The sequence below is a fragment of the Marmota marmota genome, unplaced genomic scaffold, assembly GCF_001458135.2.
Source record: "Marmota marmota marmota unplaced genomic scaffold, marMar, whole genome shotgun sequence".
Classification (NCBI taxonomy): domain Eukaryota; kingdom Metazoa; phylum Chordata; class Mammalia; order Rodentia; family Sciuridae; genus Marmota; species Marmota marmota.
In genome coordinates this window covers 38,705,160-38,732,652 of record NW_026000174.1, presented here as the reverse complement: position 1 = coordinate 38,732,652, position 27,493 = coordinate 38,705,160, and the positions used below count along the sequence as shown (strand labels likewise).

Sequence of the window (27,493 nt, the reverse complement as noted above, 5' to 3'; positions counted from 1 at the left end):
TTGATTTTAAAAATAGTATATTTTGTAAATATAAATAGTATATTTCTTTGACCTCAAAGTCTGAGGTAACAAAAATGGGCTATTTATTTGAAAAACAAATTGCCAGTGAACTAATTGGCAATTCAGTGTTCACACTCTAATCGACTTGCTTATTATGATACCCATGGCCCAGGTGAATAACAAAAGTATGGAGTAGTTTACACCAATTACACTCTATAACTAAAAACTAAATTTTCTTTATTCAATCAGAAAACAATATTTGTGTTCTTACTATTGCCCATTAATATCCTAAATTAAATTGAATATTGGCTTGAGAAAAACATGCCCCCACCCCAAAGCTACTTAACCTACTGTTAATAATGGCAGTCTGCCTGAGAGAAAATATTTTTCAGAAAGGATAGCAGTGTCATGGATTTCCTCTTAAAACTGAGAATACATTCAATTATCTGTCAACCATAAGAAAGCTGTGCTGTATGTGCAGGGGCAAAAGTTGGCAAGGAACACTACCCTTTTTTTTCCTAGAAACTGCAGAGCCCTTCCACCCACCCTGTTTCCCTTTTCTCCTTCATGTTCTTCTAGCTGATAGAATCAGCACAGAACTTGAATCAAATGTATGAAAGATGATATGTCATGAGCTTTGTAATGTTTTGAACAACCAATAAAAAAATAAAATAAAATAAAAGAAAGCTGCATTTTCAAAAAGAAAAGAAAAAGGAGAAGCCTCTCCAGCCTACCTTTTATGGCCCTGGGAAACACCTGAGGTCCAGAGGGAGATGGAATCTCTCATTGTTCCTTTTTAGTGGCAACACAGGGTGGTGTAGGAGCAGAATGTTTTCTTAGTTTGAATAAATTTACCAAAACAACCACCTAACACCTACCTGTCTACAGCTCCCACTCCCTCAGCAAAAGGCTTTCCTCCCTTGGTGTAGGCTGAGATGCAAAGTGCTCACACAGATAAATCTAAAAGGTGAATCAGAGAAAGTGTCTCTTAGTAAAATGCTCACCAGTTTTATCTGTTCAATAAAGACCCTATCCTGGTTGATCTCAAAACCTCTTTTGTATGCTAACACTTTATTATTCTGAGTGATTAATTTTTGTAATTTTAGGGTGCAGGTGTTGGTTACTAATCTCTACTAAGGACAGTGAGAGCAGCATCATTTCCTTTGTAGAAGGGTATCTGAAATAAAAACAGCTTCCTTCAGGGAGTCTTCCGATGGGCCATGCCCAGCTCCTGCTGGGAGGTAGCAGGACTCAGAAGAGCAGTAGCGACTCACCAGAGTTTGAGTACATGTTTTGTGGGGACTTAGACAAGTCTTAACCCCCTTAAGCCTCAGTTAATTCTTCTAAAAAAAAATGGGCCCAATAAAGCTTAGTCCATAAGTGGATGCAAAGATTAATCATGTAAACTACCTAATACAATATTTGGCACATGGAATTGCTTATTATGTCATTTGACTGTACTTATTAATAATGGAAGTAGTATATGCCCTTCTTAATTTGAATAAATTTACCAAAACAACCACCTAACACCTACCTGTCTGTAGCTCCCACTCCCTCAGCCAAAGGCTTTCCTCCCTGGTATAGGCTGAGATGCAAAGTGCCCACACAGGTAAATCTAAAAGATGAATCAGAGAAAGTATCTCTTAGTAAAATGCTCACCAGACTATACCCACGTACAATTTTCCCAATATTTTGTACAGTTACAGAGAATTCGCCATTGAATGACACTGACATTTTCTTCACTCATTTCTAGTATCATTTTGCTGTTGTTTTGTAAAACATTGGGTCTTTGGAAGTTGCATGATCAGATATCTATCTGAAAAATAGGTGATGCTTTAAGGATCTTTTAATGATGTAGATAGAACATTTAGTATAACCAGTTTCTTTGTTTTTATTTTGTAGAACTCTTCCATTTGAATTCCATGAGGGAATTCAGGCACATTTTGGTTTTCTCTGGCTAGGTTGTTTTACCTCATTAAATTTGATGCTTGGTTAATATGTTTCTTGGAAACTCATGTAAGTTGTCTTTGGTGGAAATGATGGAAAATTATTTCTCACATTTCATAAGAATGAATTGAAAAATTTCTCAGAAGTTATCACTTTATTATGTATGATTCGATCCTCTAAGAAACAGACACTAAAATAATATTAATCATGCAAGGGGTTATTTGGGTCATCGCCTGGGGGTAAATGGGAATGAAGCCAGTGAATGCCAAGAGACCATGATGCAAGTCTGGCCCCTGTGGAGGAGAGAAGAGAAGGATTACAGTTGGGTAAGAAGAGTCTTATTACAGTGCAGTTCTAAGAAAAGTTCCACCAGTCTGATGAGTTTTCCAACCAAAATTGCAGAGGTGTCCACTTGCAGTTATGGGCCTTCTTTAGAATCCCTTCTGTGCTGAACCACAAGCTAGAAGTAGGCCACTGGCAGGGTGGCCTCAGATAAAATACAGTAGTGGATTCACCGCACGTCATTTGGGGCCTTTGGACAGTTATGCTTCTTCAGTAGATATGAGACTCCTATTTCCATGGCCACTACACTTTTATTGATTCCAATAGCCTATGTTACAGTCTTATGTTCTGTGTAATTAATATTTTCTTAGCTATTGGTTCACAAAATTATTGAGATACTTGCAGTATTTCAAAAGCACTTGTGATTGCAAACTGAGGCTGGGTCCACTCTGGGATCAGGAAATAAAGGGGCAATTTCTGTGTAGAGAATTTGAAAGTAATAAAGCTGACTAAAATATTCTGGTCTTTTTATTATCACCATGTGCTGGCAATTCTAAGTGATGTCACTGATAAATACTTCACCCCATCAGGACAGACGACTCCAGCCACCATGCTCCCAACCTTTAATGTCACTGCCAGGCTTCCTTTTTCTCTTCTTTTTCTTTCCAGCCATGAAAGTGCAACAAAATAAGTTGTACAGTTTTTCTCTCTAGATTCCTGAGAGGAATGTACTTAAGAGCATCTTTTGGAATGCTAGATACTGAAGGACTTTAATGTTGCAGTACTATATGGTTTCAAAAAGTGAAGACATTACTTTATTTTATTTATTTATTTATAGTTATACACAATACCTTTATTTATTTATTTATTTTTATGTGGTGCTGAGAATCAAACCCAGCTAGGTGAGGGCTTTTATCGCTGAGCCACAACCCCAACCCCAAGACATTACTTTCTTAAAGAGTGGCCAAGGAAGCCCTCAGGCGCCAGGCCTAGATTTTGAAAGATGGTAGATTTTGGCTTAGCAGAAAAAGGCACATGGTAGGCTTGCAGGTTATAGGTAGAGTATTCAGGGCTCAGAGGATAAGGAAGTATAAAATATATTTGGAAAATTATCAAAAAAAATTGGTGTCATACTGGGTATGAATAGAAAGTAGGACTAGAAAAGTAAGTTGGAATCAGAATGTTAAGATTTTTGAATGCCAGTTTGAGTAGCATGTGCAGACAAGTTTAGAAACCACTGTCTTAAAATTTTTCAAATATGACTTCTCTCCATACCCACTACTATGACACTAGTCACAGGTCACTTGAATTACTTCCTGTTCAGTCACTGTGCTTCTAATTACCCCTCATAGTTATCCTCCCCACAGCAACCTGGTGATCTCTCAGCAATACAAATATGACCATGTCAAATGCTTCTGCCTCTATCTTTTCCAACATCTTCAATCCTTTTTTACCTCCTGGCTCCAAAACATTTACCAGTATAACACAGGCAGGTCCTTCGATGAGTATTGTACATGGTGATTTTCAGCCTACTTGGATGTATACCCCTTGGTACAGTGTTTAGAATCTTGGGAAAGAAACTCTTTGTTCTTTCCACCATTTCTTTTTTTCCCTGTCCCCTTTTCTCCATTCTGAGACATATTCTTCTACCAAAAGGCTTGACCCTTAGTATGGAATACAAAGCCACTTTATGAAGTAGCCCTGTTTCTCTAATCTCATCTTTCACTAAGGTCTATTTTGTTACTTTAACTTCTCATACTCCAAACTTCTGAAAATTTCCAGAAGAGACCAATTATTCCTAAATAGTGTGCCTATGCTTATTAGTTCTCTCCTGTCTTTTTAGAATGCCTCACCTACCTTTTTAGCTTCTCTAGTGCTCGCTAGCGCGCTCTCTCTCTCTCTCTCTCTCTCTCTCTCTTAGTTGTAAATGGACCTTTTATTTATATGTGGTGCTGAGAATTGAACCCAAGGTCTCACACATGCTAGGCTAGTGTTCTACTACTGAGCCACAACCCAGCCCATTCCAGTGCTCTCTTAAAAACAAACAAAAAACAAACAAACAAAAAAAAAAAACTTGAAGTTTTGAAAGCAATCAGCAAATCTCTCAATGTGGGGATTATCTCTTTGGAGATTTCTATGACTCCTTACTCTGCTGGGTTAGGACTCTTCTATTATCATCAAGGTTCCTATGTATTTTTCTTACTAAGCTTGCTGTGTTATACTATAATTAATTGTTTTAATAGGTCTATAATTTTTACCTGTGTCCTCTAGATTTGAAAATTTTATAATACTTTGATTTCATTTAGTCTTTTGACCTCAAGAAATTCAGAGAATTATTCTTAACAGAAGCTAACATCAAAATACGTCAATATTGAAAAGAATTTCATATATTTTTAAAGAAATTATAACTGCTACATAAAACCATATATATTTATGGGGTACCATGTGATGTTTTCATACACACACACACACACACACACACACTCTCTCTTTGTGTCATGTTCAAATGGAGGTAAACATATCTATTCTTCAAACATTTACTATTCCTTTATAGTGAAAACATTTAAATCTTCTAGCTTTTTAAAATGTATAGTACATTATTGTATAGTCACACTACTATACAACAGCACATGAGAATATGTTTCTCTTAAGTCAAATGGCACTTAATATCTGAAACTTTCCCCATCCTTTCCTCTCCCCTACTCTCCCTGGCCTCTGGTAACCACCATCCTACTATCAACTTCTATGAGATTAGCTGTTTTAGGTTGGACAGACCTAACACAAAAGTAATTTGTTTTGTTCAATCACAAAAGTGTGTTTTATACTTGCTGAATTTGGGGAGGGTGCCATCTATCCAAATGGAAACATTGCAACATGTTTTAAAAATATGAAATTACACTACATGCTGGAGAACCTAATAAAAAAAAAAGGTAGGTGAAACTCCAAAAATAAAGTATGTATAGGAAGAACAAAGGACTGAAGACTAATCATTAGGGCAACATCTGCCTTCAAAAAGCAGAGATTAAGGAGTTAAGTAGACAAAAGATTTGTAGAAGGAGAGCCAGCATAATGTATAAAAACCAGAAAAAGGAGTGTTTTGAGAAGCAGAGGTGTGATGGAACTAGTATTCCAGGTGACAAGGGGTCTTGTGAAGTTTCTCTCTGGTGACACCTACTCTGGGAAGCAGCATCCACAGAGCAGGAACCAACATCTCCAGGAATCAAACTGGATAAATTTATGCCATAATCTAAACCCAAGTAGTTCTTGGCCTTTTTGAGACACACAACCTTTTGAAAATCTCATGAAATCTAATGACTATCTATCCTTAGGAAAATGCACCTGGGTACACATACATATGCAATTTCACTTATAATTTCTCATGGTTTACTCTACCACTACCCCTAAACCACCCCCACTCAAGGTTTTAAATGGACTTCCACATTACAAGCATGGTTCCACCATCAGATCACAAACAATGCTTGGATTCTGAGGACAGGTGATATGCTTGAGGATTAAGAACTATTATCTCTGTTCAACCCTTAGTAGGTTTAAACTCATGGAGGCCTTAGGAGAAATCCTCTTTTGCCTTACCCTTCTAAGGAGCAATGGACTGAGAAAAAGTATCCCTTGGTACCTGCTAGTCTTTGCAGCCAGCCGATTGAGCATTTTCTGGATTTCTACCTATTGACTAACCAAGTCACTAACTTAGGCATCTAGCTACTGTGGTTCTGCAAGCCTTGGCTTCCTAAGAGGTCTCCTTTAGAATTTTAACCAGCAAATAATTTACCTCATCCATGTCTGGCTTTTGACACCCCTTCTTTTAAATGACTCACCTTCATTTATTCCCTTTTTGAATTAAAGAATTTAGGAAAGCAGTGAAACATTCTGGCTTCCAGAAATAGAAAAATAGTTGTTTAAATTTTTAAAGGAAAGGGGAGCAGAGTCATAGTCAACTTTTGTCAATCTTAGCTCAAGGAAAGAGCAGTGATGTGGGAAATTCAAAGAACTGGACAATAAAAAATATTATCTTTGTGATTTATATTATGAAGTTGTTTTAGTATGTATTTTCTGATTTTATTTTCTCTGATTAGCATAAAAATATTTTTGCAATAACTATTTTTAGAGTGAAATCAGATGTGTTGGGAAATTGTTTTGGGATTCTAAGTGTTTATTTGATCTATATGTGTCATTAGTGATTAAGTCTTGATATCTCTTCAAGAGAGAATTTTAGAATTTGATAAATGGAGATTCCTTTAAGTGGGATATGATATTTTGTGAAAAAAACTAAATGTAGTGAATGTGAAAGAATATTAGTCTAGAAATAATTATTATAGTCAATTTTATATTTTATTTTTAAAGAGATAAAGTGTTTACATAAAAATCCTGCCCCATTGTATAAGGGGGCTTGTGGGTGATGTGCTAGTCTGGTGCCATGCTGTTGAATTACATGACTCTGCATTTTGCAAAACACATAGAACTTTATACCCCAAAAGTACTTTTTCTTGCATGAAAATTTTAAAAATTAACCAGGATGGAAAGCAGACTAACAAATGGATCTAACTGTATTACAAAAATAACCTCTCTGGAAGGGGCATGGAAGAAAGGACTTAAGCTAAATAACTTAGGGAAACAATGTTTCATCTAGATAGTACAAAGAATCCAGAAGTAAGACTAAGAAACCATCGCAGATCAAAGGAGACTTAGGAGGAAGATAAAGGCAGTGTAGTATCCTGGGCTGGGTCCTGGAGTAGAAAAAGGCCATCGGTGGAAGTCTGTAGTTGAGTTAACAGTGTTGTGCCATGTTAGTTTCTTAGTTTTGATAAATGTGCCTTGGTTATATAAATGTTTATACATGGTTATGTGTTAATGTACCATGGTTATAACTAAGAGGAATATGGGTGAAAGTGCAGGGAAACTCTCAATAATAGTATGTGCTCAACTGTTGTAAGATCAAATTTATTTTCATATAAAAAGTTAAAAAGTGCTGCCTCAAAATCTATAAATTTAGAAGTTAGGCTTTGTTGATTCTAGTAAATACTGGATATTTTGGTATTCTTTTATTTTAATATGATAAGTTGTCATTTGGTAGAAGACCATTTACACATAGATATAAATGGAATTTATTTAAAGAAAGAACTTTATTTTTAGGTCTTAAATAGAACTAAAACCAAACTGAATAATTTATCAAGGCTAACACAGGTTATTAATGTGCATGGGTGACTATGTTTCATCCAGCATAATGCTTTTGCCAAACAGAACTAGTGTTTGAAATATTTCCAATAGAATATTATTCATAGAGAACAATGCATGATTTCACATTAAATGCATGAAAAGAAACTATAATTTCATGGTGTCAGTGAGGGAAAAAAAACAGCCTATTGTTTATGTCATGGTATCTTCTATTTTAAAAAACACAGGGCTGGTGATATAGTTCAGTGGTAGAGTGCTGACCTAATATGCACAAGGCCAGAGGTTCCATCCCCAGCCCCCTACACAAACACAGACACACAGTTCTTAACACTGCCTGTTGCCTCCCATCCAGGCAGTGATAATTACTTTATCATCCTGCCCCTGTAAGCTTATACATTTACATTATCTGGTCTGCTGTTATGGTTTGGATCTGGAATGTACCCCAAAAGCTTTTGTGGTAAAAGCATGATCCCCCATGCAGCAAGGTTCAGGGAAGGGTTTTTTAAGCAAAAGAAAAAAAAAAAAGATTAAAAAACTATCTGGCCCTGGTCTCTTCCTCCTCCCCCACTTCTCCACTCCCGCCACCTCCTTGAACTGAGCAGTTTTTCTCCAATATACTCTCCACCTGATGTTTCTGCCTTGGAGCTGTGGGCTGAACCTCAGAAACCATGAGCCAAAATCTTTCCTCCTCCAAGTTGTTCTTGTCAGGTATTTTGATCTTGGGAATGAAAAGCTGACCAACACACCTACATAATGGGAATGGGCATAACTGTTTCCCTTCAATTCCTGCAATTTTGTTTAGTATAAAACTTAATAAAAGTTTTTACTTAAATTTACTGTAACTTTATTTTAACTCTATAATAGATTTGTTTTTTTTCCTCCCTAGAAGTGGTAATTTTCTGATAAATACTGAGAACAGATGAGCTTTGTTTAAATTTTTGAATTTAAAAAGTTGTACAGTTTCAGATCTAAAACTAGAGATAAAGCTTTGTCCCCTTTATACTAATCAGTGACTGTATGTATGTCTGGGTTTGATTATAGTTGGCATCTCTGGGTTCTGAGACAAAATATGCATTGCTAAGATGTCATGTCTTTCTGGCAGTCCAAAAGTATAATCACTCAAATACATAATGACTCCTCCAGCTTTTTTGTAACCTGGTCTTAAGGTCTGCCTTACCTCCCCCTCTCTGCCCCCATACTCCTAGTACCCCCTCTGATTTCTCATTACTTACCATTTAATCATTTACTCTAAGTAACACGACTTAACTTCTGCATGGTTGTATCTTACCTCCCTTATTAGATTGTAAAGGCCTACTGAACAGAATCAACTTTTTTGTTTATTTTTTAAATGTTTTAGTGCAGAAAAATAGAATATGTGCAAATATTTGAATTAGTGACTCACCAAACCAAAATATGGCCCTTTACATTGTGCCTAATTCCGCAGTATTAAAACGTTGAACAAGTTTTAAAGTCTTTAATTTATTTTTCTAGTATAATACTCACAATTAGGATCAATAAACAGTAAATTGAAAAAATAAACTGTTATGTTAAGGCAACTAAATTATTTTTCAAATCTAATCAAATTTATTCGTGTACGTTGATGATTCTAAAAATCTTTCTTACAACTCATCTGCATCTGTATTGCCTTGGCATTGTTTAAAAATGTGGGATCTTGAATTTCAACTTTGAATTTATACTCTAATACAAGAATCTGTATTATTCGTTGAGCCCAGAAATCTGTATTTTAAAAAACTGGAGTGGAGCCTTTATGTATTCTAAATTTTGAGAATCACTGGGATTGTTGAAGAAATTATACCTTAATTTGGAATGATTCAAGTATATTAGAATTTCAACTTAAGTTGTACAGGGGAAAATAAACAGTATAAATTATTAATGAATAATAATTTCAGTTTGATGTTTGGGAAGTTAATATCTTTATTAATCTACAAATGAACTTCACTGATGTTATATAGTTTTAATGATGTAGAGTTAAAATCCTAGAAATTTGACAAATCCCACCTAAGCTGAGAATCACTGAGATATGAAACAATAAAACCACTGAAAAGCATTTGTATATGATTAACATGTAAGTTACTTCTAAGAACATAGAGAGTAGATAACAAAATATTACTTTCTCTTCCAAAGCTGAAGGTGTAATTGAAAAACAATTACTGCCTAATACCTTCTGAGTTAGTGTTTACTAAAGTTAAAAAAATACTCTATATTATTTGTTGCTATTATAAAAAAGTTCTGCAATGGGTTGAATAGGCTTTTCAAGGCATTGATTCAGGTATTGCAGACTTTAGTGTATTAGGAGTTAAGCAAACCATTAATAAGTAATCCAGCAGTATAATGAAATTATCATGAATCAAAAGTGCCATAGTACATTGAATGCTGGTAGTAAGTAATTGAAATGAAACCCGGTTGTTATAACTTGCCATAATATAAGACAATAAGTTGCAGACTATTGAAGAAGAGCTTTTGGTTAGAAAAATCAAAGAGTTTTCTGGCTGTTGTATCCTCATGTACTTGTTTTCCTTGCTCTTGACCTTGTGATATTTTGCACTTCTTCAACATGTTACTTTATATAGGTTGTCATTGGGTGGTAGAGCACTGATGTTTTTTCTTTATTCTGCAAAGATGTTAAAAATATTTATCCTATGGGATAATATTTAATTCTTATATAAAATAATTTACCAATTGACTTGGCAGAGGAAGCATTTCTTTCAATCTCAAGCTTGTGTAATCAAGCAATTATACAAAATTAAATACAAGCCAAGCCCTAGGCTGAGTGCTTTGTCATACCATCTCATTTAACCCTCACCGTGACCTGCTTGTATGGAAAAGAAACTGAGGGTGCAGAGGGAGTAATCCACTACAGATCATCCAAAATCCGTTTGTTCATATTTTGACATTGTGTGGCCCTGCTGGCAGGCACCAGTAAAGAAGATTCCTCCACTCCCAATTGCAATTTTCTCCCTCACTTAATGGCAGATGTAAGCCACAAAGGTTGCAGGCTGAAAAAGTTTGGTGGACTGGCATATGAAGTCTCAACTTTTGATGAAACCGAAAGAGCTGAGGACAAGTTCAAGGTAGAAAATATGAACTGCTTTCCTTGGTTCTTTAAGTCAAATAGTGTGACCTCATTATTTTGTTTCAATTTCCAATTCCAAAAACTCCAGATAACACCCAAGATCAAATGCAAATATGAAAACACATTCCAAAATTGAATAAATGATTTTTGGATTATCTGGGCCACTGGTTGCCTCTGCTAGTGTTTATAGTCAAGAGGTGATGATGCCATGTATGATAAGCAATCCTTTGGTGAAAGTCTGGATACTTAAATTCTCTTAAGAGTGTAGAATTTTGCGTTTTAACAAGAACTATTTTTACAGAATGCCCTGTTCAGTCTTTTGGGTTTTAGAATGTCATTTGAAATTCTTAGCCATTTAAGACATGGAAGGTGAAGTCATATTTGGGTGGAGGGAGGAGTCCTACTGGGAGTAACAGCTTGAGCCTGACTGGGTTTCATAAAGTATTAATTATAACTGTTGAAATAACAAGTTAGCATTCATAAATGGGACTCCTATTAAGAACGAAGCAGTCACTCTCTTTCTGGCCCCCACTTTATTTTTTTCTCTTACATTCAACTTTTACAATGCACTTGTCAGGCCAGTCATTAAATTCACATTTGTATGCTAACTATGAATACTGTCTTGGCTTCCAAGTTGGTCAAGTTGAGCTACTTTGAAGCTAGTAATCTGCTGAATTAGCTGACTTCTTTCATGGTATTCCAGAACAAACAGATCTCCTTTAAAAAATCCCTACTTTTGTTATTTCAGGTGGTTTGAGTCTGTTATTTTTACATAAAGATGTTAAGATTCTTCCAAGAGAGGTTCAAAGAAAAATTTAGAAATGAAATGTTAAACACATTAAAAGGACCTTTAGCATAATGATCATGTCACTGGGTGAAAGATGAGGTTAAAATTGGTCATCACTTGACTGTGTGACCATTTTTTTTTAATTTGTATAGACAGTCTTAAAATAGCCCTAAGTTCTACAAAGGAATGCCATTAGGACAAACCTCAGAATAATAATAATATAGTGAGTGCTTTCTCTAATGGCCTTGGGAGGTAGGCACTGCTATCTCTGTTTTATAGATGAGGAGATAGAAGCACAGAAATAAAGACTCCCTGTCCAAAGTAAGAATGAAATCTATCAGATTGGGGAGACAATGCAATGGAATTGGGAGCATGAGCTTCAAAGTATGCAGAAATGGGTACCAAGTCTGACTCTGACCCTTATTTGCTCAATAAGTAAGCACAGTCCTTATACTCTAAATCTCAATGTCCTCATCTGTAAAATGAATATGTCAGCTTCAAATAGTGGTTTTGAGGATTAATTTAAATAATAGAAATTAATAATAGTTCTGGATACTTATTATTTACTATGTATCAAGCATTGTTCTAAGAATTTAATATAAATTTTAACAATAACCATATTTTTCAGATATTCTTATTATCTGTATTTTTACCAAGAAGAAAACATTTACATAGAGAAGCTAACTTACTAGTAATAGCAAAATACCTAACATAGTACATAAATTAGATATATGTTATTATATATATATATATATATATATATATATATATGTCATATTAGATATATATTACATGTATTATACAGAATGACAATCTTTCATAATTCTTTACTTTTCTCATGATACCTTTACAAATAAATATTGGAAAAGGATAAGGGTACAAAATATATATGGGTTCATAGGGCCTATTTGGGGTCATCTAAACTATGCATAAGAGTGAAATCAGAAAGGAATAAACTAATTTTTGGCACATTTGATTTTAACCCTGTTGCAATGATACATTCAAATAGTTATTGCTACTTTTTATCAATGGAACAAGTCAACTGGACATATCTCAGCAAAGTATGGGGAATGATATACAATTATTTCTGGATATGTATCCACATGTTTGTGTGTAATCAGGTTTTGTTGTCATCTAAATGAATTTAGAATCCTAAAATTATGTTTTTTTTTTTTTATGTTTTAGGGCTGTTTTTCTTTTGCATGTTTTACTATCTTTTCTGATGATAAATGATTGCCATGTGCGTTTACTTTAAAAATACAGCCAGTTCTCTAAGATCCACTCGCTCTTTTCCTCTCCTTTGTCCTCAGCCCTACCTATGACTCCCCCATACAGGATACACAAAAGTAGGCTTTTAAAACTCCACCATTAAGCACAAAGAGGCCAAGGAATGTTTGGAACCAGTATGTTGGAGCCAAAAAGGTTTATCACATTCGAAAAAAGAATCTTTGGCATTAATGAAGAAACCAAAACGAGTTGTAAAACATAATTACTGCATAAACACACAGTATGTGTGAAGCTATGATCAGTCCTTTAAACTCTCATAACAAAGAGAAATATAGACAATGTGTCTGTTGTTTCAATTCCCACGCATACTCCTACCATATCCTGCTAAGACAGTGCCTTGCTTATACATATATTCATACAAAGTGTATATAAACATCCAAGCTCAACTTGTAGGGGTTTGAGTTCTTGAAATAGTTTCAGAGTTTTGGCTCCTTATCCAGGTAAACAAGGAAGGTCACATAGCTCATGGCTCCAATTTCAACAGTCAAATAGTCTCATGCAAATGAATGGCTACCTTCCACTCCCAAGCAACATCTGCTACCTAGGAAAGCCATATGGTTATCTCACTTTTAGGAAGGAAATCCCCTTTTTTCACATTTGTGAAATGAACTTCCTTGCAGCACGTTGTCTTAAGGCTGTCTCAGGTTTCCTCCTACCACTCGAGTTCTGTAACCTTCACAAGCTTTTGTGGTGTTTCATAATATAATTACACAAATTAATAGTAGTGATTATTGTGATAGCTAAAATTAGTGGGATATTTACTATGTTCCAGGCACCTTGCTAAATCCTTAGCAAGGTTATAGCTCACATAATTCATCCTTACTACTGTTTGAGGGTGGGGTTCTAATTTTTAAATTTTCTTTCTGGTGATTTCTCCCCACTCCCATGTCAAATTTGTTTAAACACTATCAAACAGCTCTTCAGTTTTAGAGGAATATTCTTTCTTGAGAGTCATTTGAATTATTATGCTTCACTCATTAATTTCCTTAAAACGTATTTTCACTTATTCACATGGTTTTAGGAAGAAACGTAGGGAGGGATGAAAGGTATCAAGGCAAACTGGCTGGATGAGCTAATAACATGAATTGGAATTTAAATGACAAGATTCACACAGATAAACAAAAGAGCAAGCAATTTGTGTGAAGGTATGTGGGCATGAAACCACTTCGGATGTGTGTGTATATATGTGTATGTGTGTGTATACACAAGTGTATATACATATACACATATATACACCTGTGTGTGTGTGTGTGTGTGTGTGTGTGTTGTGTGCAAGGGAAAGCAAAGAAAATAGGTATCTGGTTGTGAATTGCCAAGGATGCAGTACTAAGATACATAGACTATATTCCATAGGTGGTGAGATTGGAGTTTTAAGGAGAAAAGAAAAGCCTATTTTTAGAAAACTCACTTTAGCAGCTACTATGTTACTCTAAGCAAGAAATAAAGCTGGAAATTTAAATTCAGGAAGCATGAAATTAGAGATAAGGGAAAATTTGAGAGACATTTAGGAGTCAAATTCAGCAGTATTTGTTTGGTGTTGGGATCAGGGAAGAGTAAAGAGTATAGGATGACTGAGGTTTCAGAATTGAGAGATGTGCTAATTGGGCCTTGACTTCTTGTTTCCAATATTTCCCCTCTTCTTCAGAAAAAGAGAGTTAAACACTGAGGTTTACTTCTCATTCCTGAAGAGTCCAGAAGGCAATAGTTCTGGCTGATTTGGCTCCAAGGGTCAGTAAGGGCCTATGCTCCTGTCTTCCTGCCTTATCCCTTTGGTGCAGAACTTTCAACCCCAAAGCCATCTCTTGTTCCAGTACAGATGCTGAAGCTCTGGTCATCATGTCCACGTTGCAGGATGGAAGATACATGGAAGAGACAATCACAAAGAGGTGTCCCTTCAGTAATCCCCATTTATAACTTAGCCAATGATCCTCTTTAGCAGTCAGAAAATATTAAGGACTTTTATAAATATATAAGATATAGAAAAGTGGTCAAAATATATGAACAGACATTTCTCGGAAAAGGAAACACAAACAGCCCATAACACAGCAAATGCTCCACCTCATTAGTAGTCAGAGAAGTGCAAATTAAAACCACAATGAAAAATGTAATACCAACCAATAGGAAAGAAATTTAAAAATTCATTTGTCATCAAGTCACCATGTCTCTGGAACAATGTACCTTACATTTTCTGTTGGTGGGAATATAGATTTAGAGTTTGCCATTGGAACAGTTTGTCATTACCTAGGAAAGCTAAAACATGAAAGTGTTTTGCAGACCAGCAATATCACTATCCTGGGTATGTAAAAAAAGTTTTTAAAATCAGGTTAGGTGAGTGAACCAGCAATAAAAAAAAAAATAATGAACTAGAACAGAATATTGAAAGGCCTAAATTGAATAGAATAGAAATGGAAAATATCATAATGAATTGTTAATAAGTATGTGCATTATTTTGTTAATCTTTTGGGTTGCTAATAGTAAGGTTTTTAATTGCTTTATTAATCTTTTTGGGTTGTGTTTAAAATGTGTATATATATATATATATATATATATATATATATATATATGTATCAGGGATTGAACCCAGGGGCACTTTACCACTGAACTAAATTCCCAACCCTTTTTATTTTTTATTTTTTGAGACAGGGTCTTGCTAAACTGTTTAGGGCCTTACTTAGTTGCCCCAGCAGGCTTTGAACTTGCGATCTTCCGGCCTCAGCCCCCAACTCATTGGGGTTACTACAGGTGTGTGTCACCATGTCTGGCTAATTTTTTTGTTTTGTTTTGTTTTTTAGTTTTAAGTGGGAATTTTTTTCCCACATTTTTAAAATTGATGCATTACAGTTGTACATATTAATGGGATTTGTTGTTACATATAAAATGTATTTCTTTTTTTTATTCGTTCTAATACATGATAGCAGAATGCATTTTGATTCAGTCTCTACAAATGGAGAACAACTTTTCATTTCTCTGGTTATACACGATGTAGAGTCACGCCTCATGTGCATTCATACATATACCTAGGGTAATGATATTCATCTCATTCCACCATCTTTCCTGCCCTCATGCTCCATCCCCTTCTTTCCCTCCCCTTTGCCCATTCTCCCCACGTCCTGCTCCCATTATGGATCAGCATACATTAATCAGAGAGAACGGCCTTTGATTTTTTGAGATTGGTTTACTTTGCTTAGCGTAATATTCTTCTCCAACTCCATTCATTGACCTGCAAATGCCTCTTTTAATGCTGAGTAAAATTCCATTGTGTATATATACTACAGTTTCTTTATCCATTCATCTGTTGAAGGGCATCTAGGTTGGTTCCACAATTTATCTATTGTGAATTGAGCTGTTATGAACATCGATGTGGTTGTGTCACTATAGTATAAAATGTATTTTTTATTGTGAGTTGTATTCAACAATTTTTGAAAGCCACCTCCCAAGAGAAATGCTCATATGCACCAGGACACAATTACAAGAATGTCTATTATAGTATTGCTTTTAATAACAAAAAGCCCACAACAGCTCAAATATCCAACAGCAGTAACATGATAAATTGTGGATTAATCATGTAATGAAATGGTCTACATAAATGAAAATGAAGGAACATTGTGAATTAGTCATGAAATACTCAACAGAAGTAAACTTGCTAAACACTAAAATGAAATAAACCGTAAAGCACAATATTGAGAAAAAGAAACAAATTCCAAAATATAATCAATATTATTCAATTTATATAAAATTTAAGACTAAGCAAAAGTAAATGAAGATATCAAGAGTGTTTTATAAGGTGATGGACATACATGCTCTTATATTTTTCTTATTATTTAATTCGACAGATATGTTGATATGTTTTTCATTATATATTTCACAATTCAAATTAAGATAAATACAAGCAAGAGGGAAGTTAATTTGTAGAGTAGGATCCTTAGGGCAATACCTTGGAATAGGCTACAGAATACAAGGGAATTACATTTCTTGGACAAAAAGAAGGGCTACTCCACCTCAGAGCAGAAGAGAAAGACACAAGTTTGGGAACATGTGAAGGAATGCTCTGAGGTGTGTTTATGGGATGGGAGATTTGGTGAGGGGCAAGTTGAGGGAATCCAAGTCAGGTGGAAGTGAGGTAGTCTTCTGAGAATGAAGGAGTGGTTAGAAGGCATGAAGAGGGTGTTGAGGCTTAGAAGAGTATTTTGCAAAGTGAGGCTATTATGCTATGGATGTTACTTGGGGGTGATTTTCATGGCCATGTAGACAAGAGTTGTTTTCAAAAATTTTAAGTTATGAGTTTATTTCAATGCATTTTTTTCATTTTAATAGTTTTGTATTTAGTACATATTGGGAAAAAATAACATCTCCAACTTAATATTTTATGAATATTATTTACGAAAGTGATATTTTTTTTAAAAAACTGAGTTACTTTAGGGCCGGGGTTGTAGCTCAGTGGCAGAGCACTTGCCTTGCATGTATGAGGCTCTGGGTTTGATCCTCAGCACCACATAAAAATAAATCAAATAAAGGCATGCTGTCCATGTACAACTACAAAAAAATATTTTTAAAAACTGAGTTAATGTAAAGAAATATATTCAGTAAATATTAACTCATTTGCTACTTAGCTGTGGCAAAAATCATGAAGATGGTACCCAAGCACCTAAACTTTGGAAAAATTTGATTTAAATAAGATATCCAACAGGATGACTGGGGGAATAGGAGCACTTTGGGTGTAAGGTCTGGTGAATGGTATTTGAACCCCAGCTGTCTTATAGCTCAGATCTTCCTGTTCATGGAGAAACCTCTATGCTTCCTAAAGATGTTGACGGTGGTAACTACTGAAAAAAAACTGGATTTGACAAAATCAAGAAAAAGTATGGCTTTTGGCCAGAATTAAGAAGAGAAAAATAAACTGAAGAGTGAGAGGCATATAAAGGGTCCTGACTTACTATAGTTTGACTTAGATTGTTTGACTTTATGATGGTGAGAAGATAATGAGCATCCATATTTTGAATTTTGATCTTTTCCCAAGCTAGCAATATATGTACAATGCTCTCTCACAGTCAGCCACTATGGTAGACTGGGTTGTGAAGCTATGATGTTGGTAGGTGTAGTTAATGCATTTTCAACCTAAGATAGTGTTCATCTTATAATGGTATCATGGCTTAAACCTCATGGTTGATACTTTCCTTTTTCCTCCCCTCCCCTCCCCTTTCCTTTCCTCTTTTTGAGATGAAGTCTTACTATGCTGTCCAGGCTGGTCTTGAACTCTTGGGCTCAGGTGGTCCTCCTGCCTCAGCCTCCTGAGTAGCATGTGCCACTATAGTTCATTTTTTAATTCAGCATCTTCGACTTCTCTTATTGGACTTACTGCAATATGCGGAAGTAGGGGGGAAAGACATAAATAATCACAATCATGTCAGCACAGTCATAAAGGTGTGAGCTCTGCTATAGAAACAGGTGGGAGCTGGAGAAGACATTTCTGAGGTGACATTTCACTAGGTGGGCAGTGTCTGTCAGAAGCCTGAGAGAAGTGATCTGATCAAAGCTCAGACACAGAAAGGCAAACTGAGTAAAATGGGTGTTAGGTAATTAAAAATGGCTCTCCTAGCTCTGGGAACCCTCAGCATTCTGTCTCAATGCTGAAATGTTCTTTTAGTCATCAGAGTCTGGCATTTTTACACACTTAAAAATAGCCCTTTTGCATTATGATACACTTCCTGGGAGGTTTAAGGCAGGAAGCTTTTATGATTGCTTATGTGTGTTTGGCACCTAACCGAGACTTAGGAATGGGTCTCAGAATAGAGAACAGGGCTTTTCATCAGGTTGGCCAAGTATCTAGAACCTGAGGTTGCCTGTGGAGGACTGGAGGAAAATGTCCCAGGTAACCAGAGGCCACTGATTATTTGGGGGCAGGGATGAGCAGGTTCCAAGAAGGGCTGGCTCAATAAAGACCATTGGCACAGTCATTCTTTAAACATTTGGAATGTACACTACTGCCAGAGGCAGTGTTGGGTGTTTGAAATGTTGACTGAACAATGTAGATGTGGTCCCAATCCTCATGGAACTGTTGTGAAAGAGGCTTATGTGAATTAGTAAGCCATGGCTGTTCATTGTGGCTTTTCCAAAGCCATTGGAAATGCCAGAATGAAAAGAGGTAAGAATTTAGAGACAGTACTGGCTTTTGTTCACTGAGAAAACCTCTTCTGTATTCACTATGTTGCTTCTTTAGGCATTTCACTGAGCCAGCCAGTTAGACTGTGGTGTGCTCTTACATTTGGAAAAAAAAGCTTCCAAATTGCTACTTTCCTAGAAACATCCCAGTTTGCCACTAATCCTAGGCATGCCTGTGGGAATGCTAGAATGCCTTGGTGGCAATATCCACTAGCTTTTTCTTAAATGTTAGCAAATATATACTAATTTGTTTAATCCTTTTAAATACTCTGGATAATGGGCTGAAGGAATAACTACATAGGCATGGAAAGCATTGTAATTAAGGGAAAGAGTAAAGAACTTCAAAGTTCATCTTCTTTGGGTTCTTGGTGTGTGAAGATTGTATCTAGTAAATGTTGATGTGTCCTGGTGGCAGGGTGTGGGTGGGGCAGTTAGTAGCTATCTTTTAAGGTGGTGCATGAATTTCCTTAATATTGTATGGAAACATTTGCTAAATATGGCTTCATAATTCTCATCTTGAAAGTGCTTCTATGAAGGTGAAAAGAGTAGTAGCATCAATGAGAATATTCATGTACAGCTTTGCATAGTTACTGTAGGACATGAGACAGTGCAGAACACCTTCCTGGGTGTGGGAATCACGAAGTCTGGTCTCCAGCCCTAGTTTCTTGTCACCAACTACATGACCTTGTACAAGACTCGACCTCATCTCAGCCTCAGTTTATTTAACTTTGAAATGGGAGGAAACCATAGTTCATAAAGTTTTGTATTAAAAAGTCAGATCTATGTGCAAATGCTGTAGAAACAAGGTGTTACCTAAAAACAAGAGGCTTTAGAACATGTGTGCTCTCCATACCTGTACTTGGTGTATATTCTTGGCCACTAGAGGGAGCTTTAGGACTCAGGGGAAAGAGAAGTCAAAGATGTCTATTCTTGAAAGCTTGAGGCCTCAATGAAAGAAGGTGATGGTCATCATTATACAAAATACATGTATGAAGATGTGAATTTGGTGTCAACATACCTTATATACAAATAGAGATATGACAAATCGTGGTATAAAGGTGTATTAAGAATTGTAATGCAAAAAAAAAAAGAGCGCTCATGGCATAATTTGGCATGAACCTACTTTATATACAGAGTTACGAAAAACTGTGCTGTGAATGGATAATTATGAATGTAATGGATTCCACTATTGTCATGTATGTAAGAAATAAATAAAAAAGAATTACTTCTTTAAAAAAATTGCATTTTATAAATACCCATTTAGAATTTTTAAAATTTATATAAACGTATAAAAAAAGAAAATATGATCACAGTTCCTTGTGGCAGATTTTTCCACTAATTAACCCACAGGATTCCTCTTTATCATTTTCTCTATGGTAAATTTAGTTCATAGGAAATCTTAATGTTTATGTTAAATCAATTTTAACGTGGGGGGTGGGGTGCAGGGGGAGGAGAAAACTCAACTATCCATAAGGGCTTTCTAGGAAGAAACTACTTTTCCTGTAACAAAAACAATTCATTATAAAATCTGACCCATGGCAATGTTGTTTGAAGATTTTTGTACCCAGGCAGGGTGGAGAAGAACATTATCTAATGTTGGCTTTAGGTTTCCTAATGGTGCAGTCTGAAGTTCTTAACTGGTGTGCTTTTCTCATGCTAGGGTTAGAGTGAAAGGAATTGTGACTTAATACCAGGGACGCCAGAATGGTCCCAAGGAGGTGGTGTAACAGGGTGAAATGTTCTTAATTTGTATGTCAGGCAATCAGAATGTTATGGATTCATTGTGTATTTTGAGAACAGTATTGGTAGCACTTGGGTTTTGGTTTCTCTCTCTGATTCTGAACAACATCCTGTTTCACATACAAACCCATGGTCTTGTTGGGCTTTCTTCATTAAGTGTGGAACATTCGGTGCCTAGACTCAGGACCTACATCATGAAAGGCAAAATTCTGTAGGCTCACAAATTCTTACATTTATCCAATTTTCGACCCAAGTTTATTAGGAAAAATTGGAGCCTTGATGTTTCTCTTCCATATAGCTTTTAGGGTTGTGTTTCAGTCCTGTAGTCAAAGAAATGTCTGCAGAAAACAGTGAACATCATTTTTTTTTAACACGCATTTGCAGGAAGCCATGTAAAAACTAAATTGCTAATATACATTAGCAAACTGGCCAGTGAAATTGTCAAAGCATTAATCTACCAAGTTTTCCTGATTTTAAGATATACTCCCACAAACCTTGCCCTCACTTTATTTAACTTTTTGGAAAATAGGGATATATATCTGCATTGCATTTAAAGAAGCATTGCCCACCCCTCCTGAAAACCTGTTGTGAAATCCATGTCATTTCCTGCAATCAATGGTCTTTTTGAATTGAGAAAGTATTCTAGGAAATACTTTGTTTGGTATATTTCTCAAACCTGGATGCCCCTAAAGTTCCCCTTCGTGGCTAAATTCAGGCTTGAGCTTCCACTGCAGCTTTTGGTATCTCCAACATCACCACAGCAGGAAGGGATTTCTCTCTGTTGACAGAAAGGCAGGAGTTTTCAGGTTACAAATGCTGAAGCCCTCCTAGGCTTGTTCATTGCAGTTTATGAGAAACAGCTGCTTTTCCTTGCCCAGACTTAGGTCTAAGGCTCTCCTCTCCATTCCCCCAAAGTCTAGTAACTAACTGAGACTAATCAGCTGATTTGGGTCACAACAGCAGAAGGCTCTGCCAGCCCATGTTAAACATGGCTGTACCATGTTAGCAACAGGACAAACAGGACACTGATTAAGACAAACACCTTAATCAGTGATTCCATGAATGATTACAATCTGAGTAATTTTCTCTTCTTTTTTTTTTTCCCCCCAGAAACTGCTGCTGCTTCTTTAAGGCTTTCAGGTGGTGAAGGTTTGAAGGTGGGCAACAGAGTCACTGTTGCTTAGTTTTGAACTTCTCAAATTTGAATACGCACAGGGATCACTGGGGATCTAGTTAAAATGCAGATTCTGATTCAGTAGGTCTGGGAGTGAGGTTGGAGATGGAGGAGCTGAGATTCTGCATTGCTGAGGCTCTCCCAGATGATGCCCGTTGCAGCTGGTCTTTAGACTACACCGAGTGGCAGGCCCTACGTAATGTATCTCTATTTCCCATTTCAGGCTGATGCATAATGTTAGTTGGATGAAGAATTCCTTTTCTAATCTGATCCTCTAACACTCTCAGAAATGAAGAATGAATGAGTAATGATTTCAAAGCCCATAGAAAATCATGAGGTCACAGATTGTGTCTTTTGAATTAATAATTAATTGGTAAGCCGTGTCTTTGAATTCTAAGTTATTGCAAATGAATTCTAATGTATTGCAAATCAAAATATTGAGACTAGATCTCTAGAGCACAGACATACAGAGAACAGAATTAAACAGATCTGGTTTTTCTCATGAAATTGCCAAGCAACTGTTTATTCGTGGTTATTTATTGTTGGCAAGCATTATGCTCTGTATTACATTTAAGCAGGAACATTATGGGGACTGCATGAGAGTCTGTGTGCCAATTTTTCTTTTCTTCTTCTTTCTCTCCTCCCACCCTGCCTTTTTTTTTTTTTTTTCCAGTGCTGGTTATTGAACCTAAGGCCTCATGCATATAAGGCAAGCTCTCTACCACCGAACTTCACACCCCATCCCCCATATTTTGGCTCCAAATTTATTTAATCTTTCTTCTCACCTCCAGGAACCCAATCCAATTGCTTTTGCAAAAGAGTGAATCTTCTTTAAGTGTGGAGAAATTTCAGGTTTTTATCAAATATTTTTCGGACAGCTGCCTTTTGGAATTTCTGTACTGTTTTTAGACCATTGATTTGGCTCATTTTCTGTAGCTTTGGATCCGTCATTATGTCCACAGTTTGTTTTCTTGGTTAAACTTTAAGTTCATTGTATTTGAAGGTTACATGTTCTCCTTTACAGGACTGAAAAATTGAAAGTGAACTTTAAACTCAATGAGTCACATTTCCTCTTTAGTATTTGTGTTTCTGTAAGTTGCCTTTGCTTGACGTACATTTGGTGATTTGGATTTTGTACTTATATATTTTCTCATAGAACAGCTTTGAGTGTTAGAATGTCTTTCCTAATACTGAATTGGAGTTGTCTCTCTGGTGTTGTGTCCACTAGCCCAGTTTTATTCATGAGAGGCAATTCCCTTGTCTCAAATAGACTGTAGACAATACACACTGTTGGATAAATGACTTATTCAAGCCCAGGACATGGGGTTCTCTGTGTTGTGGCATTGCCTCCTGCAGCAGAGTAAGCCTTTAACTCCTGACTTGAAGAATAAACTTGGTGCCAGGTTCAAAGCTGCATTGCCAGAAATTCTATGAGCCAAGATGAAGTAGGGCAGTCGCTGCTCATAAAGACTACCCTGCTTGATTACAGGGGTTTACGATTTCCTGCATTTCTTTCTTACTTAATCCTTAAGCGAAATGCAGGATAAGGATTCATGATTACTCATGAATTTTTCACACAACCAGATTATTCAATAGCAATTTTAGTAATAGCTCCAATTTCTAAAATATTTCTTTTCTTTCTTTAGTTCTTAACTAATGCAAAAATTAAAAACTGGCCAAGTTGGACTTTATTCCTCCTTTTTCTATCCCCCATTTAAATCTCTCTACCCTTCCTGTGCTAAGCCATAGGTGATCTTACCCTTCAGGCTACCCTGTGCAGTATATCTCTATGCCTCAGGCCATACATTGCCTCTTCCCTCATTCAAGTTTGGATAACAGAGTTCTCTCAGCAGCTGGTTTTATCCAATGTGACCATGGCTGCTAATAGGTTCTGGTCTCCTTAGTAAATCTTTCATAATGTATAGATAGCCCTTGTTTTATCTGCCTGCCTCTGCACCATTATTTTAAAATTCTGTTAAATACGTGTTTCCAGGTGGCCCTTAGGTAATGGTTTTATAGTGAGGGGTGGGAGAGGATAGGCATCATGATAAGATCATGGATAAGAAAACTGCTTTGGTCTGTGGGTCCCTTAACACAACTTCACATCACACATCTTCCTCATTATATAATACTAGTACTGTTCTCTGTTAATAACAATAATAATCAGTCTTATTACATGTGATTATTATATCTATGTACTATGTTCCAGGTACCATACCTAGGGCTTAACAGATTTCTAATTCAACATAACAATCCTGTGATGTAGGAAGAATTCTTCTTATCTTACAGATGAGCAAACTGAAGTTCAGAGAGGTTGGATAATTGGTTTAGCATCACATAACTACTTCGTTGGAAAGACAGGGTTCAAAGTGAGGTAAGTGGGTATAACTGGAGCCTACATAGCCTTCTTATCTCCCATCAACCAGCAGAGTAGACATCTAGGATCAGGGAAACTCCCCAGATGGGCATTGCTGTGTCCACCTTGCACACAGCCTCCCTACTTCCACTAAGTATAAAACCCGACCACCTGGCTGGTCTCTTTCCTCTCAGCTCTCCAATTCCCCACTTTTCTATGCCGAGAAAAGCTGCTTCTGGCTTCTGCATGCACAAGAATAACAAGTATCTGTTATTTAATTATAAGGATTTATTATGGAATGGGAGGAGGCATACTAACAAATCCCATCTGGGGCTAATTAAAAAGAACTGTGTTCCTGAGTATATGTGGTTTTTCTTTTTTTTCAAGAGGGGAACAGATCCAGCAACATTTTGGCTCATGAACATGGCACGGTTTAATAGGAGCCAGGTGACTGAGACATCTCTGTGCTATTTCTGAGAAAGCAAGCTGGTCCATCACCTTTAATGCAGGAGAAATGAAGTTTCCTTCTAGCATTAGCCCTGGTGCGTGGATTTGTACCTGTGCCTAGATTTGTCACACTTTTTTAAAAATGGACATTCCCAATGAAAATATCCTTTTGGAACAGAGGGAATAAAAAGACACCCAAATTACTGCTTTGGGAATAAATGCATCAGTTTGCAATAAATTTACAGGGTTTCCAAGAGTGGCCACCCACAGAGGAAGCAACATCTTGTCCCGCTGTCACAACGGGAGAGCACAGTGCTTGAGCACAAGGCAAACAGAATGTTCCTTATGCCTAGAGGGAAGGCACAGAGTTAGACTGGACTCACTAGCGATAGATCTCCTCAGGCCTAAGAATATGTGAGCTGGTTTTATGCAGGGCCCTAGGTTTACTCGTTCTTGTTCTGTGACACTTTAGCAATTTTGAAACAGGCACATTATCAGAAAAATATGAATCTCTACAGAGAGTTGTTGCATATTTTCAGATCACAAGTAGAATAAATTAGTATGTTTTAAGACTAATAAAGAAACTCTATTCTTGGAAATACATTTAGTTGTTCTCTATTATCCATGAAAGATAATATTTATCAATTTATTCACTCATGCATTCATTTATTCATCAAAGGTTAACCATGTGAGCTGGGTGCAGACACATGTAATCCCAGCAATTTGGGAGGCTGAGGCAGGAGGATTACAAGTTGGAGGTCAACCTGGGCAACAGGAGGCCCTGTCTCAAAATAAAAAAATAAAAGTCTGGGGAAGTGGCTCAGTGATAGTGTCTCTGGGTTCAATCCTTGGTACCAAAAAGAAAAAAAAGTGTGACACAGGCCCCCCATGTATCAGGATTTGTGATACATGTTTGGGACTCAGATACTGTGGTTTAGATAAGAGGTGTCCACCAAAAGCTCATGTGTAAGACAATACAAGAAAGTCTAGAGGTAAACATAGTAAGTTATGAGAGGCGTAATCTAATCTGTGTATTAATCCAGTAATGAAGATTAACTGGGTGGTAAATGTAAGTGGGTGGGGAGTGGATGCAGGAGGTGGATCGTGGGCGGGGGGGGGGATGTTTGGGTTTTTTTATTTTGCCTTAGTGAGCAGAGCATGCACACCCCACCACCCCTTTCCTGTTAGCCAGGTTCTGAACTGCTTTCCTCCTCCATGCCCTTCCACCATGACACTCTATGGTGGAAGAGCAACGGAGCTGGCCATCTAAGAACTGAGACCTCTGAAACTGTAAGCCAAAATAAACACTTCCTCCTCTTCATTGTTTTTGTCAGGTCTTTTGGTCATGGCAGCACAAAGCTGACTGAAACAACAGAGAAGAACAAGAGACAGACTGAATCCACCCTCAGATATAGCTCAAAGACAAGGAGAGATTCATAGAATTAAGTAATTGTGGCATAGTGCACTTCTAGGAGCCACGAGAAGCAACACCTAACCAGCCTGCAGGCATCCGGGAAAGCCTCCTGGGGGAGGTGTCCTCTGAGCTGGGCTCTGCAGCAGAATCAGGAGTTAGTCTCCAGAAATTTGTATTTACATAATATCCCTCTGCTTTGTAACAAGAGAAGAGACTAAACAACTAAGTGGATATTATGTGTGGGGATGGAGACATTGGGGTGGTAAGTAAAGAATGAGAACCTAAATATTTAAACTGGAATATTCAAGAGAGAGTACAGGCCAGTGCAGGCTCTGGCTTCAGTTGACAGAGGTTGGATCTCTGCCACTTCCTAGGTGTATGAACCTGAGTAAGTTGCTTAGCATTTGTCAGATCCAGAACCTCACAGGGTCTTTAGGCTTCAATGAAAGAATATGTGCAAAGATCTTTGCTTAGGCCCTGGCTTATTTAAATGTTAATAAATGTCAACTCTTATCACAATGCTGTTATTATTATCATATCATTTATGATTAACCTTCTAAGCTCCCTGAGTTTTCTCTCCCTGAAGAAGATAAATAGAGAAATAAGGACAAAATAAAACTAAGTGTGTGTGTGTGTGTGTGTGTGTGTGTGTGTAATGGTGATTATCATCTTAATTAGAGTAGGCAGACTAAAGAATATCTTCCCAAGAACAAGAACATAGTGCCCTTATCTGCTTCCTACTTCCTATCCAAATCCTGCTTTCACCCTGCTGATCTTTTTGCTCAGAAAGACAAAAGCATTAGTGACATGCAGTTATAAAAAGATAATTAAGACAACTTCCAGGGATGCTGGTACCAGATAATATAAAATCCTCTTACTGTGAAACTCCTTTTAAAAAGTACTAATACAATCCTCAGGAGCAGAGAAAAGGAGGAGAAGGAAAAGGAGAAAGAGAAGAAGGAGATAGAGGAGGCCTTGAAAACCAAAGGAGAAAGAAAGTGAGCTGAGCTTATGCTCTGGCTAGGAGTAGGGGTGGGAGGTGAGGCTGTGGACCGCCCTGAGGGGAAGAGTTGAAACTGAGATCCCTTCATGAGCTGAAACTGTCAGCAGGTTAGGCCTCCACTAAAAGGCGACTAGAAAGAAAATCTACCATCCATGAAAATGAAATGAAAAGGAAGTTAGTTATATCTTACATATTTTTGGAACTTGATTTTAAATCATGTGCATGGCCCTGGAACCACTAGCTACTACAACTCCCGAGCTGAGAAATTAATATTAAAAATTTACTTTAGGCCAGTGATAGCCCAGGGAGTGATAACTTTTGAGCACCTTACAGAAGTAACCGCTCTGACCAATAGAGTTTAAGATAAAAATGCATTCTTAGGGATAATGAAGGCCATTTACTATAAGCAATTTGCCACTAGCATGTACTTAATATTATGACTTCAAATATACTTAAAACGGGAATCAATTGGACTATAAAGAGATATTTAAAAATCTATACATAATGGGTTTTAAAAAAGCTCTCTTTGCAAATATAGATTAAAACATAAAAAGTTAATAAGCAGTCTTGTTAAGGAAGTCAGTTCCTAAGCCAACATGGTGGAGGTTTGGGC

The 27,493-nt window shown here is 36.8% G+C and overlaps 1 long non-coding RNA gene across 1 annotated transcript; it reads left to right on the top strand.

Moving 5' to 3' along the window:
- The first annotated feature begins 22,699 nt into the window (after window positions 1-22,699).
- On the top strand, window positions 22,700-26,341 carry LOC107135717. Its single transcript, XR_001502606.2, has 3 exons — window positions 22,700-24,034; window positions 24,404-24,558; window positions 25,798-26,341. It is a non-coding gene; the product is annotated as an uncharacterized LOC107135717 (long non-coding RNA).
- Window positions 26,342-27,493: the final 1,152 nt, after the last annotated feature.